This window comes from Mercenaria mercenaria, unplaced genomic scaffold, assembly GCF_021730395.1.
Source record: "Mercenaria mercenaria strain notata unplaced genomic scaffold, MADL_Memer_1 contig_4219, whole genome shotgun sequence".
Lineage (NCBI taxonomy): Eukaryota > Metazoa > Mollusca > Bivalvia > Venerida > Veneridae > Mercenaria > Mercenaria mercenaria.
In genome coordinates this window covers 22,261-40,214 of record NW_026462432.1, presented here as the reverse complement: position 1 = coordinate 40,214, position 17,954 = coordinate 22,261, and the positions used below count along the sequence as shown (strand labels likewise).

General features: G+C 34.4%; 2 long non-coding RNA genes across 2 annotated transcripts; both read right to left on the bottom strand.

Moving 5' to 3' along the window:
* Nucleotides 1–2,226: 2,226 nt before the first annotated feature.
* On the bottom strand, nucleotides 2,227–3,311 carry LOC128553704 (uncharacterized). Its single transcript, XR_008369417.1, has 3 exons — nucleotides 3,234–3,311; nucleotides 2,955–3,057; nucleotides 2,227–2,472 (listed from the first exon to the last, which is right to left on the bottom strand). It is a non-coding gene; the product is annotated as an uncharacterized LOC128553704 (long non-coding RNA).
* Nucleotides 3,312–6,041: 2,730 nt separating this feature from the next.
* LOC128553703 (uncharacterized) lies at nucleotides 6,042–7,327 on the bottom strand. The gene is made up of 3 exons (XR_008369416.1): nucleotides 7,258–7,327; nucleotides 6,892–6,939; nucleotides 6,042–6,117 (listed from the first exon to the last, which is right to left on the bottom strand). It is a non-coding gene; the product is annotated as an uncharacterized LOC128553703 (long non-coding RNA).
* Nucleotides 7,328–17,954: the final 10,627 nt, after the last annotated feature.

Here is a 17,954-nt window from a genome sequence, read left to right as displayed (position 1 = left end):
ATGTGTTCAAGTCCAGCCTACCCCTTCCTTGCCTTCAGTCGTTACAGCTTCACATGGTATATTGACAGTGTCATGTCACATGTTGATTTATAGACACGACAGTGTTTGTTTCCAAAACTAACACGTTCCATTTGTATTTGACAGTTTCCAAACTGTCAAAATACTTGATTTTTGTAAATATTAAGAAAAAGAACAACAGTAAATTTGGTCTTTTTATATTTATTTTCATATTTGATATAAAACTATAAAGATTTTTTTTGCTATAAAATAATTCGACTTATAAACAACACAAATATGTGTATACTATCCGAATTCTGATAAGGACTATAAGGTGAACTAGTGATGGCAATCGTCTTACTCGCTATCAGCATTTGGACAAGGGAAACAAAGTGAATAGACGATGATTAAGTTCAGGTTGTACCCATAAGCCTCAACCCTATCTGAATTTGGTTAAGAATAAAGGCAAACTCTACCAGCACTATCTGCATTTTGATAGGTAGTATTTAAAGGAGACATCAATGATAAGGGTCTCATTCACTATCCGAATTCGGATAGCCAATAACGATTGATAATCAAATACAAGTCTATTTCATTCTTTTCTATACAAAGCTCTAGCTGAATTCGGATAACATACATCTAATGCATTTTGCAATTATTTAAACTAAGATTGCAAAAGTAACGTTATTTCGTTTCTGGCTGAATTCGGATAATAAATCATATGCAAAGAACTAGTAATTGCGGAACTGTGGCTCGCTATCTAAATTCAGTTAACAAACGTACATTGTGTATGTATGTTACATTATCTAGACTTGCACAAAGAATGAAAAATAAAATAGGAAGCTCTGATTAAACTGTCTAAATTCTGAAAATTTAATTAGAAAAGAATTAGTTATATGCTGGTTCTGATCAGTGATTATTTATGTTTCCATTTATCAACTTAAAGTCGTTGATTGATAATTCTCATGAAATAGCAATACTCAATACTCTGCTTCACTGTCGGACTTTGAATAAACAATAAACGTGAGAACTCATGATTTGCTAACCAAATTCAGCTAAGAAAAAAATACTACACATGTTTTGTTACCAGCATCTGGATTAACACAAAGCAAACGGTGAAGATCTTAAGCAAAAGTTAATTTCAAATTTATGACAACATGTGATACAAAACATTTTATTAGTAAAACAACGCGACTTCAATAAAATCCATGATTTATGCCAACAAGTAAAACTAATAAATGTTTGCCTACCTATTTTTTTTTAAGGTATTAGATCACTAATAGAGAACCTCCTTTTTGAAGAGTATTTAATTCCTACCATAAACCTACTTTTACTGCAATTCTTAGGGGTGCGTAGGTTCAAGCCCTACTGGGACCATTTTTTTCCCTTATTTTCCTCTTTTACTAGTAAGTTTTTACTTCTTTGAAGACTTAATATTGATTTTTTGTAAAAAAAATGGAAAAAGATGAATCTTATAGGCGATTTCTTGGTGTTCAAAGTGAACTTACTACTTAAACAAAAGGGGTAGAGTTGCACATCTTTAAAAATGTTGAGTTACACGCGGTAAAAGTTCTCTATTTTGCTTTCACTCTTAGATTATATATTGTGGAAGAAATTTAGGTAGGTTTTTCATCTTCACTGAGGTTATTTTTAAATGGAGTAAGCAAAATTCAAAACAGAAACACATCTACTTGAGCTTGAGGAGATACCATAAGTTATTAAAAATTTATAAAAAACGGCACAGTAAAAGTAGTTTAAAATTTGCAAAATAGTGCAAAACACGGTTGCCTTTCAGAATATACCAAGCAAAGGCCATTTTGTAAACATGACTTTTAGTGACGTAATACCTTAAATGTGACTAAATTGTACATGGCTATATTGCACTATGTGTTGTTTATTACTACACAGAAAAAGATGCATAAAGAGTACCTGAAAGATGACTAATCCTTTGTATATTATTGTGTTTAGTACATGTACCAAGCTTTAATATAGTTTTGGCCCGAACAAGGTTTCGAGAAAATCAGTATACCATTTCGAGATTTTCCTGACCTCCGATGACTTTGATCTTTACAATATAGTTTCAATTCAACGTTGTGATATATTTGTACAAGACTACAATCTAATCATTATACACACAAAAAACTTGCTCTGGCAAAGTGTGCATGTTATGTATCATCAAAATATCATCAATCAATAAAAAGCAAACTAAAACTTACTGGATTTATCATTGTATAATGATTTAGTTTACCGAGTGTTTATCGTGCTATTCCGGTGTAACTGACCTATCAAGCATGCATAATCAGACGTTTAACATTCAGAGTTCCTTGATTATCTGTAACATGTTATATTGTAGTCTAAACTTAAAAGAACAAGTCGAAAAACATGAAGTGAATCAGTCCGCCGAAGCTTCCTTTACACTGGAGTATTTTACATAACGCTGGACTCCATCTTCAAACCTTACTTTGTACGTTTTACCTGAAAGTAAACAAAATCAAGTCCCATATAAGAACAATTGCATTCCTTTAATCTAAGGCGTAAAAAAGGAATAAAAAAGCTGTTTTGTTTGTCTGCTATTACTTTACTTGATCGCGTTTCCTTTTTGTTTTCAAAAGATCCTCAGGTAGACATTATTAAGTAAAACGTCATCAGTCTTTTATCTCTGCGTGACTGCCGTAAAATCTAAATCCTTGATATTTCAATTCCTTTCGGTTTATAGAGTGCAAATCAAAGGTCTCCACTAAAAATGTACAGATTAAAGGACTCTGCCAGTTGTTTGCACATTTCATGATCTGTTATAAAATGATCCAACTACGAGCTGGGAATTATTATTTTTTGTTTCGTTTGATGCTTTCTACGAATCTTCACACGTAACTTACAAAATTTCATTTTTTCGAGATGTCATATTGAAGGTAGAATTCATTCCAGAAAAAAACATATGTAGGAATAAACAAACCTACTTGTTTGTAAAATGCTTTCAATTGTAGCAGGATACCATTCTTCCTCACAACCACTGTATTTAAACAACGCCATTACCCGTTGTCCACTCTTTAACTCTTTATTCTGTAAAAAGTATGATATTTCTGTTATGTGTATTGTAAAATATACAACAGACTATTACTGTTAGTGAATAGCGTTTTGTGCTAAATCAATTTATCTTTATCTTTACTCATTATTAACGCTGGATAAATTGGCTGTACGTAGAAAGAAAGAAATTGAAATCAATTGTAAGATTTTACCTGCTTTTGATTTGACCTTGCACGTTTTGATTTCGGCTCATCTACTTGTTGCACATCCTGCAATATATCAAGTATATGCATTAAAATTGGTAAAGTATAATGTATCGCCAGCTCTCTACACTATCAAATTAAAACAATCAATCGCAAGAAACTGCCAACTTTCCCACATGAATCAGAGGTGGTTAAGGACTTATGATTTTAGACATAATGTCGTTTATCAAATAGTTACGGAGACGTACACCCCACCCGAGGATCGAACTCACGACCCCGTCGGTCTACGGATCGATGGATAGTTAGTTCGATCCTTGGGCGGAGCGTATGTTCTCCATGACTTTTTGATAAACAACATTGTGTCTGACAGATGTGCTTGTTAAAATAGTCTCCAGATATATTTTACCACCAAAGATAAAATACTTTGTTAACCATACTACATTCGAAGGATTGACCCCAATAACAAGCATTTACAGTTGTCTAAAACGTGGACAAAAATACTATATGCTGCTTTTTGACAAAGTCTTTTAGAAGACGGTCATTTCATTAAATAAACATGCTTTGTTCTAATTACTGCAGATGAAACGTTTTTTAAACATAAGCATCAAGTCAACACAGTAAAGAGCATCCATTTTCGACATTTATACTCCCCCCTCCGCCCCGCCCCCCCCCCCGCCCCCCCCCCCCACACACACACACACACACACACACACGCGCACACACACACGCACACACACACAAACACACATCATTTTAACGGTTAGTATGTAAAATATTGTAGCATCCGGAAGTTTCCCATATACTGGTTCGAGTCGTAAATTCGGCCACTTTTTGCGGTTTTTCATAAATATTTCTTTCGTTTTACAACTGATTTGTACAAAATTTCTACCATAACCTTAGGACGGCCAGCACATATTTATGCAGTCTCGCCAGGCACATGTATGTTTTTGACAACACAGAAAATGACGTCACTCGACCTTCAGCTATTTCCGGAAGTTATATAAAATGAAAGTAGAAATGCTAAACTTGAAAACGAAAGCCGCATTTTGATTCGTAGATAGTCAGGGGTCACGCGCAGGGGTCACCCCGTCTAAATGTATGCGCGTGGACATTTTTTATTTATTTTTTTTGCTGTTGGGGAGCCAATTTTCAGCACTTTATTACGAATTGAAATTACCTGGGCTTTAGTACAGCATGTCAGCTTTTAATCTATGAAAAAATATTTGAGCTCTGGATAAACAGAAATCCCACATGGGTCCGTAACGGACCAAGGGTACATCGATAATTTTGGAACTTCATCAAATCGCTCAAAATGTCATTTTTGATGTTGTCTGAGAGTGTCAGTATATGCCTCAGATGTAAGATATAACCGTATTTGAGAGCTGCAGACCTAGACATTTCAGAAATATTTTCAAAATAAGTTTCGTGTAATAAATGTTGTTTCTACGGAAGCGTGAAAGGGCCATCAGACGCTAATACGTTTTAGTACGTTAAGGCTGCGGAAAGGATATGTGCTTTGATACAAGTAACATTGATTGTTATCATTAACGGCCGTTTACAGTATAGTAAACAATGCAACCGCGCTAAAAATAACAGACAGGTTTAGCCTCCACATTATACCTTCTAGAGGTTGTAAATATTCGGCCACTTTTTAAACATAAAGTTGGTTGTATTTTCAACATTCTGTTGGAAATAAATCGACGCAGCAGCCAAAATTGTTCTTTTATCAACCAACTGCAATCAATTTGCAACAGCATACCTCGTGGGAAATATTTGCCAACAGAGATTTAAAAAGCGCCTGTCATTCTTCTCACACTGGCATGACGTAGTTGAATTTTTACGTCACTGTTTTATTACACATTCTAGCAAAACACTGCTGTTCTTGTCACTTTTCGGGGTTGTTTTAACAGGAGAGAAAACGTGTGTTAACAGAAAGATTCTCCCGCTCACGTGCTTTTTATATATGCGGGTTCCGTGGCAAAGCGTAAACGTATAAGGGCCCAATATGGATAATTCAAAAGGAATTGACGTCAACGTGAAACAACGTAGATTTTACCGCGCATTTCATGGAAAATCAAAGACGTTGAGGGGCAATACATTCATTTACTTGGATTTTACGCGTTTTATGCTAGTTAGCGCATGTTTTTATATTTGAATTAACCCTTGCCGGGCCTTAGCATAATCAAGCGCATGCGATGACGTCACGAGACCCGCGAGACAAAATATTTACTATTTAGAGTACGCAGCTTTAGGTAAGGATAACTTTTTTTCTACTCACCTCAACTTGTTGTTTTTTGCCGACTTTGTTGCCTACGCAAGCGCTTGTGATGACACAGATGCATTCTCAAGCATCTGGCTCCAAAATAAGCTTTAAAGTGGATGGCCGAATATTTACGACCTGGCCGAATTTACGACTCGAACCAGTACGCTATGAAAAGGTACATTTGTCCAACAAATTAGTTTCTATTCATAAAAACTATGACTATTCATACAAAAACACATCGGCAGAAAACTTTGGCTATATGTTCCTTTTGTTCAGACTGAAGGATTTTTTTTTTGAGATTCTAAAAGTATCACGGTAGGTTTAAGGCTGACGATGTATACGTCAACTTTGCCCATTCTTACACAAAACTGATTACATCTGGAAAGTTTTCCAACGTGGTTAACAGCTTAGTCGTCGGTATAGTTGGGTATCTAGTGTATAAAAGCAGTTTTAGCAGTGTTACTCCTTTTTCCCCACAGAAAATGTTAACTTCGTAAGTCTGACGTTATTGTTTTGTGTTAACCCTGTCTGTTTTTTTTTCTAACTAAAACTCACCTGTAGTTGTTTATCCGATATGACAGTCTTAGATGGAGTCTGTGGTTCAGCAGTTTCTTCGTTTGAAACGGTATCCTAAATGCAAATAAACATGTCGTACAGTTGTTACGGTTATAATTTAGTTTGCCTGTCTAAAATATTTATCATTTCTACAGTAAATACCCTTTTCGAATCTTATAATTTGCTTTATAAACGAATTGAATCCTAAACACATTTGGTTCCAACCAGAGATATCAAACAATTATTATCAAGTAAATAGGAGTCAGATGTAGCAAATTCATTTGCTAAAAGCCTTTATTCTATTTCTTTTCAAATTTGTAAGACAAAAATGTAATGATGTTAGCAATAAAAAAAGTAATTGGTATTCTCAATGCAATCTATTTCATTGTTGAGTCAAGCTAAGTCCCATTCCAATAAATTGGGAGGCAGATTGGTAAAACCTAGAGTGAACAGATATAATTTCGGCTATTTTTGCAAAATCACTTTGAAATTCTAAACACAAAATGACAATGTTTACTCAAGAATATCGATACTTAATGTCTTGTTCGCATTGTATCAACAAGCATGTTTTACTGAATTCAGGTTAGAGTTTCCTTGGTTAAGTGGTTTAGGTCTACCTCTAATCACTAAAAAGTCTTGCCACTCTAAACTACAAGTTTGGGTCGAGTTCTTTAAGAAGACTAATCATCTGCCTGATAAATCAAAGCTCGATGGTTCTACCTATATGCTCGGCTGTAACTGATATAACTCACGAAGGTACACCTGTGGTCTTCCTCTACCATTAAAGCTAGAAAATCTTTACATGCTGTATAATTGTGTTGTTCATCACAGCATAAAGAAAATACTTACAGCGTTCTTGTGACTTGCTGGCTGTCCATACACAGGAAAAGGCATTGCCTGTAAGGTATGATTTTGAAACGTATATATATAATAATAAAAAACTTTCATCAAAAAGGAACTCTGCATTTTCTCTCATTATCATATTTCACTTGTTTCTCCCTTGAAAGTTTTTGAGGTAGAGATATTAAAACAATAATCAGGTACATTATTTCACGTATTTCATTAAGTTCATTTAAACATTGTTATGGAACTAAACCTGGGGTATAACTGATTCGTCTAAAAATGGTTAAAGAAAAATAAACTGTTACAGCCGAGAGATTATGGCTTTTTAATTTTCTGTCATATAGAAGAGGAATAAGCTCAGCAATGGTTTACCATTCGCTCTAACTCTTGTGATTCTTCTGAAGGTAGACGGCGTTGGCAGACGTTCTAAATAAAAAAAAAAACGTTTTCAAAACTATGATATACAATTCATATTTTAAATTACTAGAATTACACTTCTCATCAAATTTATATTCAAAGTCATTTCTATTTTTCTAAATTTAGTGATATCATCAATGATATAATTTTGTTTGATTCGTTGCCAGGCCGAAATAGGTAATGACGTCAATTAGTTACATAATGACATTTTCACGTCATACCACTGTAAATGCATATTATATTCAGGCCAAAAACGATACAGAAAATAACCAACTATTCAAAATGTTTTTACTTGATAGTTTTTTCTCAACGCTCAATTTCATTGTACAACATGTATTGTCTTTTATGCTCTGTCGTTATCTCATGTCGACCTATCCTATAGTGTCAAAATTTTAGAAACAAATGTTTTGCATGTCATTTGAACCTTAATGGCAACATTGCAGCCACTGAAAAGTTAAAACTATAAAACATTTTATTCAAAATATTGATACTAATCAAGTATCGTAAAGCTGTACAAACCTTAGTATCCATACTGTAAATTTTATTCTGTAATTTTCTATTTTCTTCTCTAAGTTGTTTGATTTCCTAAACAAAGAAATAGTTTAAATTTGTACTGCCTTACTGGCAAAACTGTCTAATCGAATATTTTATGGTATAAACTCAATTTGAACACCAGCATTTATATTAGACGCATAATAGTTAATACATTCTACAGAAAAGCAGTAAAACTTAATCACAGAAGACTAGAGTCCGTTATAACTTCCATTTTTAACCTATTGGCTTAAGCCATAAAGCAACTTGTCAATTGTTACTGTTCTGAACGACTACTGATTTGAACAAGTAGGTAGAATTAATCCTTTCTCAAGGTAGTTTCAAATGTCTTCGTTGCCCGAAATAACTCTATCCTTTATACACCAGATCTGCATGCAGCGGTGCGGGCAAAGTAGTTGGAAGTAAACTTGTGGTATTAGACATTGAAACCATGTACGTGCCTGACTGGAAAATGACAATTGAATGTATAACTTACTTCCTGTGATGAATTAAGTTTTTCCTGCAGTCCATTTAGTAATTCTTCTTGTACCTAAATAAAAACCGAATGACGATGACAAGGAAGGTAATGAGGTTTTCAATATAACTACACAACTTGCTTTTTTTGAATTTCATATTTATATTTAACAACATTATCGATTTCATTCAATTATAGGCGTGCATGGTATGATTCGTCATTTTTTTTACCAGCTATGTAAAACTGTTTGTTGTAAATTACCACTATTGACAAAATAAACAAACCTTTTCGGCAGCTTGGATATCATTTTGCAGTTTCACATTTGCACATTTAAACTGATTCAGCTCCTGAAACATCAATAACAAAAGGATACAAGACTAGAAATATTTTATTATGATTGTTCGATGCAGTAATAGGCGGCCTTAATGTAACATGATTTTTCTCCACATTTCAAAAGTAAACTAAAAGGCCCCACTACATGACAAAGGACACAGATCAACTTTGGGAAAACAATATGTTGCTATTTTTTTTAAAAAAAATGCAAAAAATAACCGTATATAATGTACATAAAAACATAGAGATTTTCAGATACCTGTCCATGGTGACTTTAGGTCAAATACTTTTGGAGCTACGCGCGACACAACATTAAATTGACCAATTTTTTAACTAAGTCAGGGACCATAACTCCTACACGACTGAATGAATCCGAACGCGAAACCCCAGGTGCACAACTGCACATGCTGACCAACATTCCTATAAACTTTGGTGACTCTACGTCAAATAATTTCGGAGCTAGGCGCGACACAACATTCTCGGAAGGACGGACGGTGTGAAATTAACATACACTGTAATTATATTGAATTTAATGGCAACCGAAGAGGAAGGTGTAAGGGTGAACTAAACAGAAAAACAAAACAATGTACAAATATACCACGTCACTATTTACATTGTACAAAAAAGTGAAAATAATGTTCGCGTTGTTTTACCAGGTTCGTAGCGGCGTCCTCAAATCTTAAGGTGTTTAAATGTTATTTTTATACATGTACCTTGTTTGCTTGTCCCAACTTTCTCTCCAGATAACTCTTTTGCTTGATGCATTCCTAAAATTGAATAATGTGATGTCATGAAAATTCCCGGGGCATACAGAGGTTGTTATTACATTGCCTTCATATCTATGCATACCTGCAATACTATGTAATGCTACTTTCACTCCTTAATAGCTTTTAAAAGAAATAATTAAATCTACTAGTACGAGTACACATACAACAGTAAAATTGCAACCTCCCTGATATCGTCATACATTGCACAACATGTAAAAATCTTTGAAACTTGAAATAAGTAGGAATACATTGTGCTACTGTTAAAAGCGACTGGCCTCCATAACGTTCGACAACAACAACAAAAATTAGATATCTTGAAATAAATGCTATATTTCTTAAAAACGCTTTAAAACTTAATTACTGACAGACTTTATATTACGGAAACACATGAAAATTTGCTGTGTTTACTTCCTTTTACGATGAAAATCGAAAACGTAAAATCGAAAAGCGTTTGTCACGCTTTTACTCGGGTAAACTGTCTCGATTATAAATATCTATATTTTGAAGTCATTATTACCTACTTCGGCTATAGCGCTATTGGTTACGACGACGGGAAAATGTCCTTATTGCCGCGGCGGTCCGGGGTTGGATTCCTGACGCGGTCATCTTTTTTTCTTGATTTGGAATTTTTAATATGTTTTAGAAACCAAAATTCATATTCTAATGTCCATAATATGACCAAAACTTCAATTTGAAAGAAAGATTATCTTTTAGCCAAACCTGGAGGCATGCTGCTTTAAACACAGAGTACAGAAGGGCTTAAGAGTCGATAAACTTACCTTAAGTTGAATACAAGTTTCCTTTAGCTTCCCCTGTAATGTTTCGTTGAAACAGACCATGTCCTAGAATAGAAAGTTACTCCAACTAATTTTTGACTACAGTGTATTCAATTCCTCCGTATCAATTCTCAAGTTTCAGTTGCAAAAACGCCCATATATCGAGGTTACATTAATATTGGTTATACTATCATTCTAAAACACTGCTTGTAAAAAGCTGTTTTTAACTTTAAAGATGAAATATGAATATCAAAACTTCACGTGTTAAATCATGTAATGTTATTAAGTTTATGTACTAAGTATGCTTTATTTTTATTTTTTCTGACTGTCTGAATGGATCAATGATCATCAGGCGTTGAAAACATGTAAATAAAAGTATCATTCGATAAGTCCCTTAAACGTGGATTTGTATGACATGTATGTATAATAATATCTGTCATGTGTTTACAAATCGGATAGAAATATCCGTCCCGAGGGCACCTGCGCATTGGGCGGTAATGAGGCTTGCATATCGTCTACATGCTAGCATTTTATTCTGGCAGACTATTTTTCTTGCATACCGTATTTTACAAATAGCAGAAATATTTTCTTTGAAGCACACTTTCTTACCGCAGAGCGCGGCAAATTAACGTCCGTAAGCAGAAGTGACGCCATGATGTTTTGCGTTACGCACATTAACGAAGTTCCATTTAAGTTTTATCATTTGTAGCGTAACGTTTGTTCTTATGGTAAACTAACGTATTTGAATCGAGAAATATCCTACAAGGAACGGAGAGAAACTATCAAGGTACCTGCTTTTCTTCTTATTTTTACATAAACAATAATATTATCAGTGCATGAACCACTGGTTGTTAAGAGCACGAGAGTTATCTGGCATGGGGGGTGCCAGATGGGTTTTGCCGGCATGGGTAAAGTTACCGGAAACGCCAGTCCGGTGTGCAAGAAAACCTTAAGCAGATCGAATCAAATTCAGTGGTAATGGTTCAAGAAACGGAGTTATTATTGTGGACTTTACGATTTTTGAATTTTGTTCTTTAAAACTTACTTCTTCATCCGATTCATTCTCCTGACTCATCCCATTAGCACACACTTTGTCAGTCGCAACTTCCGAAGGCGACTGTGTCTGCAAGAAAAATATGGTCTGTCAGATCCGATAAGCATGTATCTTGAATGGCATGTGTAAAAATGTAAAGTAGATTGAATTCAGTAGTTGAAGTTCATAAAATCCGGATTATAATTATGAAGTTTACGATTTTTGCTATGTTCTTTAAAACTTACCGTTTCATCTAATTCATTCCCCTGACTCAACCCGGAAGTACTATCTGTGTCATTTGGAACTTCCACAAGCGGCTGTGCCTACAAGAAAATCATTACTGCATTGAGCGAATACAACCTATTAATATGGCCAAGAATTTTACTACATGTAGTTGTAGGATGACTAATGCAATCATTTACGCGTAATACGTATAAGTACCAAATTTCGTTGCTTTTCCCTCTTCCGAAAATATATAGCAAAGTTAATATTCATTGTCCTTGTACTCTGAAACCATTTTAATGACAGATCATACGTTATGGAAAGACATGAGAATTAGTTGCTTAAAACTGAAAAGCGTTTGTAACGCTTTATTGGATGTAAACACTGCCTTAATTATAGATACATGTATTATATATTTTGGTTCCACACATATCCTTCCCTTGGTGGCATTGTTACAGACAGAATGATTTTTATTGCCGCGGTGGTCCGGGTTCGCTTCTCGACGCTGGCATCCGATTCTCTTGATTTAGCACTTTTAAGAGTTTAGCAACAAATACGCTAAATTCTATTTTACTCTAATGTTCATATATGACCAGTGTCTGTAAGATATAGAATGAAAGGGAATGTTTATTCTCCGTCGAAATCTTATTTTGTAAACTGATCCACGAAAGATTCCCTTGCAAATTTTTAAAATTAATCATTTCCGGTTACTATATCATTTTCTTTACCGTGATTTATATTTATCACGTCTAGATACGTCAAGTCGCCATATAAGGCAAATTACTTATAATTAGGGACACATATTTTACATGTTATCCACAGCTGCGACCATAGAATGTTTGCTATGTAAAATCTGCCGACAGTTTTGTCGTTCCCAACTATACATTACTGGACCAAGTTAAAAGCTGTGTAACGGAACCGTTATGCTAACAAATTGTGACAAAAGTAAAAATAATAGGTTAAATGTCTCTTGATCTCTGATGCTGTATTCGGCTCGAGTTGATTAATGTCAGATCGGATTTTACGAGGCGCGCAAGCGCTGAGTGTGATCCGACCTTGCAAAATCCACAAACTCCGAATACAAAATCCCAGATCTAGCTACTGTTATGACATTTTTATTATATACCTCGATCTTTTTTGTTTGTTGTTTAGCCTTGAACGGTATCTTCAATGTTTATCGATATTAAAATGGAACTAAATGAAATTTCTATGTGAACTGTGTCAGGTCGTGCATATAAATGAAAGTAGTCCGGCAGCATACAATGCGGAAGGTACAATACGGACTGTAAACGGTAAAATACGGATTTTTCTGCCTGTTAATATTAAAATGTGAAATACAAACCGATTTTTACAGAATTTACATAGGTATATGTTAAAAGATAATACCGCTTTTAAGCGTGCTTATATGTCAATCAAAGTTTTCAAGTTGTTACCTTATACGTGTAGTTCTGACCACTGCATGCTGCTGATTCCTTTGTGACATTTTTCTGAAGTATAATAAATCACGAATACTTTAATACACAAATGAATGCCTCGTCAATTTTAAAGGCATGTAAAAATGTATTTCTTATTTTCAGACTCAAACTATACCATATTCATCGATTTTTTTAATGGTTGCCTAGCAGCCTTTTTCTGTGCACTGCAAGTTCTTAATATCACCAAAGTCAAGGCAATATAATGATAAAAATTTAAGAAACAGAGGATATTACATGGATGTCTTTTTATATTGAATTCATTGAACAAGTTGAATGAAATAAAAATGTGAGGCTCTGCCGATAAGTAAAAGAGAAATTTAAGATTATGGTATGTTCGAAAAGCACGCAAAGAGCTGATAAAAACAAGTAAATATCGGTAAAAGCAATATGATTATTTTAGCCAATGTGGAATTCACTGTCCTGCCAGAAATGTTACTATAAGGCGTTCTGATGAATTCTAAAAGGGCAATAAGTCTGTTTAAAATACTTCTGATCAGAATATAAAGAATATATGCGCATGTCTCCCTCAGCGCTTTTCGTGAGGTTTCGATAAATTCCAGCAAATGGTTGCCGAGGAATTTTCCTAACAAGAAATTTTTCTATAGGTATACTAGAATTGAAGGGCAATAACTCATTGAATAATCATTTGATCGAAAAACACGATGATATGCAATAGTAAATCTTCCTATGATGTTTCACTAAATTCTAAACACTGTTGCTGAGAAAGACAAGAATTTTACTATAGAATTCCTAAGTTAAATAACCAAAGGCCAATAATTCTGTGAGAAATAGTCTGACCAAAACAGAAATACAATATGTGTATCTCCTCCTGATAGCCAACTTTTTATAACATCTGGCTATATTCTAACCTGTGGTTGCTGAGAAATACTTCGGAGAAGAGTTGGTTGTTAAATAATCAAAGGCCAATAACTTGGTGAAAATTATCTCACAATATATTATGCGCATCTCTTCTTGAAAATAAAGCGTCGTATGAAGTATGACTAAATTTCAAGCAGTGATGGCAGGACGGACTTTGCGGGTAAGCCTACTATACGCTTCCTCTTCGGGGATATAAACCGTAAACATGTTTATCAAAAACCATTAAAATAAGCACATTTGAAATTTTATTTTAGATATAAGATTACTAAGGACTTCATCAAATATATTACATTAATCACATAACCGTACGGTTAGCCGATCCTACTGTCATAAAAATGATATTATTACATACTCGTGTCTACTCCCCGTTAAGTTACACTGGTACCGGAAACGTCAATATTTTCCATACACTGACGCCTGGATTTCATATCGGGTGCGTGACGTAATTTAAAGTGTGTTGTTGCACTATTTTTTCTACTTAGTTCATTATTGTCAATCCTATTCAGGCTATTGAACAAATTCATGATATTTACATTATACTTATACGTATAGATGCGTATGTAATAAAAAGGTTATTATCTTTGCATCGTAAAATATGCACTCGTTCTTCTCAGCGGAAGAATATTGCGCTCCTAAAGTCGCGCAATATTTCCGCTGAAGAACTCGTGCATATTTCCCGATACAAAGCTAATAACCTATAAATATTCAATGAGTTGCTTTTCAGATACATAGAATATCAATAGTTTGTATACATTGGTCATGTCCTTATGAACTTAAAGATGTACCTTTTGCTGCCTGACTCTTTGAAGAGCTGGATACTGTCCGTCTGTGGCGTCTGGCAGGTCCTTCAGCTTACTGTGGAGCTCCCCGTATTTAATCCGTCCTGCCTTTAAAAGGTTGCAAACTTCTATTGATCCTTGTGTAGTTTTTGTGGAGAGGCAGAGATATTTGTACATTTTCCCTGCCCCTCCCCTCGTCTTTTCTACGGAAAATATCATACTCCACAAGTTGTCATCCATTGATGACAACCTGGCCCTCTCGTTGATTTCTTTCCTTCTCCTGAGACTTTTTTTCTTGTCGGTTATATTCTGAAATTACAGTGTAAAACGTTAGTATCTTTATTTGCCTAACCTGTTTGCTTAATATCACATAATTATTAAGGTCAGATACAGAATCTGCTTAAGCTACAGGTTGCAGTATTTGAGATCACTATATTTATTCATTCCACATTGTAATTTTCACATTTAATATACATGTGCAAATTTCAGCTCAACAGGGGGCAATTTCCACTATCGTCCACAAAAAGGCTTAATCAAAACCATTCAAATGGATCAAATTAAATTTCAGTCAAAATTCTTTGATACACAAATCAGACAAGATTATTTGTCGTATTATATAATATCATTTCCAAGGTGGCATCCTATCAGTGTACAAAGTTTCATAAAGTAATCTTACACTTTCTATAAATTATCAATGGCTCCTGCTGTGTGTAACTGACTTAAACAAACAGACATAGCCACACCTAAAGTTTCCTCTACTGTAACACAAATAATAATAATCCCTATAGATAAATACACTTACGGCGCAGTTAAACATTTCATATAGATGTTCAAGAAAACTCTGGCTCAGCCGTCCGTTGAACACGGTTTTTAAAATCCCACGCATAACCCGTACCTCTTCAAGTTGCGAGGTAGGCAATGTCATGCTGGCCTCCTCATTACTGAGCAGCCCAATAGTAAGAGCTTCGCTCTCCGTCAGGCCACTGTATATAACAACATCTCTGTAAATAAAAATATGTATGTTATGATATTTATTTTCATGTTAAATATTAATTGATTCCAAATTAGTGAGTTTGTCTTATATTAAAGTACACCAATCCATAAGCTTGCGGGTAATTAAATTACACAAACTTACTTATAGCATTGCAAGTAATAACGTACGTGATGCTCAACGTAAACAAGTTCAGGTCTAAGGTCACGGCCTCTGGATCATACACAAGGACGTGAAAATCACGATTGCTTCTTTGTTTTCTTTTTATTGCATTACATGTACCTTAATTACATTTTAAAAAAAATATTGTGTTTTGTGCGAAATTTGTGCTGTGTTAAAGGCCAAAGCTCAAGAATTGAAAGTGAAACATTGAAATTGTTCTGAACGGCTTCATCAGAGACGAGAGCTGAAAATTGATAAAATTTCTTTTTATTATAGATCTGTACCTTCGGCTTGATATTGTTTTAATTTTCATTCATATTTTTTCCACAAAGTCTGAAGCGTCATTTTTATTTTATTCTAACTGATGAAATAATGTGTTTTATCAGTGAGATATAATCCATATCACCCACTGCATATCACTCACTGTAAATGTCGATCTACTTGCACATTAATTTTGTATAAATTTATAATTATCTCCTTAAATGGATGAAAATTGAAGTCGCACTTTGTTCTTTCTAATATATTTCTCGATTCAAATTATTTTACTTAATGAGAGTTTCATTAAAGGAATGAATGTCATATTTTTGTTTGTTTTGTTTTACACACTTGTAAAACCCGAAACCGAAGTACTCATATCCGATAACGACCCGTTATCGTAGATATGTATACGAGGTTTGACATTTATTACTTTTGTTTCTTCTTATAGTCATTGTTTCCAAGTTAATCATTTTTTAATTTCAAATCTCTTTACTGGCAGTATGAATAAAAAAGTGAAAAATAGTACGAAATAGCACAAAAGTAACCAAAAAAAATTTGTTTTACACACTTGTAAAAAAATTCTGTTAGCCAATCAAATTGAAGGAAACGGTCCAAAAAAGAAACAAACCGTTATGCAGCCAAAAAATATCATAAAATGGAACTTTATTTTGTGAGCGTCTTTCTAACCTCACAACACGTCTGACGTCATTTATGTGTAGGTGCGTCTGTTTCCTGAGATTAAAATTGGTTGCAACCAAAAAATGCACATTAAAACGCAGTTAAACTTAAAAAATAAAGACAATTTGTTTGTTTTACTCGAATATGGAACATTTATTTTATGCTAACTGATGAAATACTATGTTTTATCAGTGAGATATAATCCATATCACCCACTGTAAATGCAGATCCAGATCTACTTGTGCATTGTGTATAACTTTAAATTAGTTGCTCAAAAAAGGGTGAAAATTGTAGTCGCACTTTGTTCTTTACAGTGTATTTCTCGATTCAAAATAGTTTACTTAATAACAATTTCATAACGTTATGCATGAGGAAATAAAATAAAATGGAACTTAATGTCGTCTGCGTCAATGTCTTACTAACGTCACAACACGTCTGACTTCATGTTCGTTTACGCGTGTCCGTTTCCCGCGCTTAGAACAAAATTTGTTGCAAAGAAACATATTTCAACGTAATTAAGCATATATAAATCAAAAAGAGTAATAATATCTGTCATGTGTTTACAAATCGGATAGAAATATCCGTCCCGAGGGCACCTGCGCATTGGGCGGTAATGAGGCTTGCCGAATTACCGCCCATGCGCAGGTGGCCGATTCGGAAACACATGACTGATATTTTTTCTTGCATATCGTATACATGTTAGCATTTTATTCTGGCAGACGTTTTACTTGCATACCGTATTTTACAAAAGGTAGAAATAGTTTCTTTTCAGCACTCTTTCTTATAGTGCGGGAAATTAACGTCCGTAAGCAGAAGTGACGTCATGATGTTTTGCGTTACGCACAATAACAAAGTTCCACTTTAGTTTTGTCGTTTGTAGCGTAACGTTAAGTTTTTATGGTAAACTAACGTATTTTGAATCGAGAAATGTACTATAAGGAACGGAGAGAAACTATCAAGGTACCTGCTTTTTTTCGTATTTTACATAAACAATATATTATTAATGTATGAACCAGTAGTTGTCATTAACAGCACGAGAGTCATCTGGCATGGGGGGTGCCAGATGGGCTTTGCCGGCATGGGTAAAATAACCGGAAACGCCAGTCCGATATGCAAGAAAACTTGTTTGTTTTGAGTGAAGATTGAAAATATCTCACTTCAAAGTGAAAAAAATGATCATATTGAGGAGCTCGTGAAAATATTTGACATTTTCTCGCTTCTTAGTGAAATATATGCCTTATTCACTCGAAACAAACAAATATCCTCTATGTATAATTGCATTTTTCATTGGCA